The following is a 2,548-nucleotide window of genomic DNA, read 5'->3' as shown; positions in this document are numbered from 1 at the left end:
TCAAATAACTTAAACAATTTAGATGCATTTTGCAAAGGAAACTATTGGTACAAAGAAAACTAAACAAGTAAGAAAATCATATGCGGTAGACTTATCCTTGACCGATCACATAGGAGGAGGAATAGTACGGAATAATTTTTAATATTTTGTTTTGCTTATTTTATGAGTAATAAGCAGAAAACATCGAAGATATTAAAAAATTACTTATAACTTTTTGTAGGCGTTGCCTATAGAAGTCACAGAAACTCTTATAAAATATATGTGCAAATTTTTACCGTTATATCTGTTACGGCTTACAAGTAATGAACAAAAAACGAAACTGGATTTATTTTTCTTAGATTATGTTGTGCAGTCTACCTTGACCGATATTCCCATTTTCAGTACCAACGTGCGTGCAAGAGCTCCCAATGTGTTTGCCAAATTCGGAAGTGATAGTTTCGTATTCGCGATCAGGGCAATGTTTAAACAAAGTCATTGGACCTATCGATAGGCAAATGGGCGGACATGCTTAAATCAGTCTAGAGATTGATGCCAGTCAACAAATACATATAGAGTTTGTAAAATCTCTAAAGCGTTCGGCTGGGTGTAAACAATCTCACCCGTCGGTGATGGGTATGAAATATATATGAAAATTTATAATCAAAATAAATAAATCGAAATTCAATGCATATGACTCGTTTTGGCAACGTGCACTCACTTTCACTGGAAACTACTTTTTTTAGACTTTACTTTGAGACATTTCTTTCTTTAACAAAGAGGTGGTTCTAATTGTTTGCATATGAAAACACGAAAACGAGGTTGAATTTTATTACATTAGAATGTCACTTGATGGTTATTTGTAAAGATGGTAACGCTCGTGCCGTCGATTGAACTCAATGTTAAGGATGAGGACTCAAAGTTTTTCCCAATAACACAGAATATTATTAGTTCCTAAAAAGGGATCTTGATAGCCCTTTAAACGAGTTTGTAGCAACGTTATTGGTACGTATAATAAAATAGCTACGTTGTAGGTAACACATCTTTGGTCTTTCGGTCATTGTTTATTTCGTTTTGAAAGCCATCAGTTTTCTAATACTGTGATCACAAGGTGAGGCCAATATGCAAATTAAATTGCGCGGACATATCGAATAGCAGAAATATAGTTTTCTAATTTGGTAGCACTCTGACAGATATCTGTGACAAATTTCACATAATAAATGTCACTAGCGTTTTAACTGCGTTCGGTTTTATACGCCATGAAAAGTATTCATTCCGATTGTTATAACGTGCTTGAGGAGATAATTTCTGACTACGCATACGACCTCTACACAACTAAGCGAATATAGTGCAAAATATGGGCCAAGACTGGAAAAATCCTGGCAAAGTCGCACAAAACTCAAAGTGATGTCAACAATTTTCTCCGATTATCGTGGTGTCGCGCACTAAGGACTCCTTCCGCCGTGCCAAACGGTTAATAAGGAATATTATTTGAGTTCGAGGATTGCTTTAAAGGCGACAAAATAGATTTGGAATAATAAATAGAATTAAAAAAAAGAAAATATTGAATTAATCTTTCTGTTTGGACAGAGTAATATGTGCTTTCTCTCTTGAAATCCAGGATATTATTGTCCGAGCAAGTCGATTTTCAATTTGACACGAATGTGCATCGGATAATGCAATAACATGAACAACCTCGCAGTTGACTTGGATTAAAACCAGCACTAGAAAAAGCAGTTATTTTTCTCTTCAACGTAAAGAAAAAGGTTTCCTGCAAGCAATCCTTCTTTTTCTACAAACTTTGACTGGCGTAGGGTGTATTTGGTATGGCGGTATTTTTCTGCAGTCAGAATGTGTAAATTTGGGGAAGTATTGCTTATGTAATTCTTATACGCGAACCGATATACACTACGCATCCAAATGCTTTGCTGGAATAACGTGTCTTTTACACGTCCGATCTAGGGAGCCATCAAACCGAATGCGCTTTTCGGAAAAAGTTCTCTTCATTTAAAAAAAACGCCCTGTACATGGAACAATCTTCTCTTATTAATTAGTAAACCAGTTACGTACTATTTTTGATTTACATAGAAAAGTGCTACATTAAGGTTCAGGACGGAAAGAACCCGAGTAATGTTTGCAGGCATTTCTAAATAAAGTGCGTAAAGAATTAAATTTGAAAAAATAAATAATGACATAAACGGCAAGCAGAACACTCTTTGAAATTATGTCCATTTGCTAACGCTTGTCTTGGCCACAACTACAATTGCAACTGCAACTATGATATAAAAAGGTCAACCTTTCAATGCCCAACCGGGAAATTTTCACTTTGTTCTCCAACATTTGTGTATGTAAAGACTGCCTTATTAGATATACGTCCTACGCGCATTTAGCGCACTTTACTTTGCTTTACTCGTTTAAAATGAGCAAAGAAAAAAATTAGCATAAGTTTCCAAATTTTTTTCTGCTCAATTTCGCCACTCTATCAACTCTCAGGTATTTCGTAATAAACCAATTGAATAAATAAATGAATTTTATGTAAATACATTTCACATTTTAAAAATTAAATTTTTTA

At 34.6% G+C, this 2,548-nt stretch overlaps 1 protein-coding gene across 4 annotated transcripts in view; it reads left to right on the top strand.

Moving 5' to 3' along the window:
* Nucleotides 1–2,548, top strand: part of LOC119633288 (protein madd-4) — a 111,161-nt gene that overhangs the window by 26,021 nt on the left and 82,592 nt on the right. The window lies entirely within an intron of this gene.

This window comes from Glossina fuscipes, unplaced genomic scaffold (assembly GCF_014805625.2).
Source record: "Glossina fuscipes isolate IAEA_lab_2018 unplaced genomic scaffold, Yale_Gfus_2 2, whole genome shotgun sequence".
NCBI classification, from domain to species: Eukaryota; Metazoa; Arthropoda; class Insecta; order Diptera; family Glossinidae; genus Glossina; species Glossina fuscipes.
Note: the sequence above shows the minus strand (reverse complement) of the source record. Positions and strands in the feature narration are given on the sequence as shown.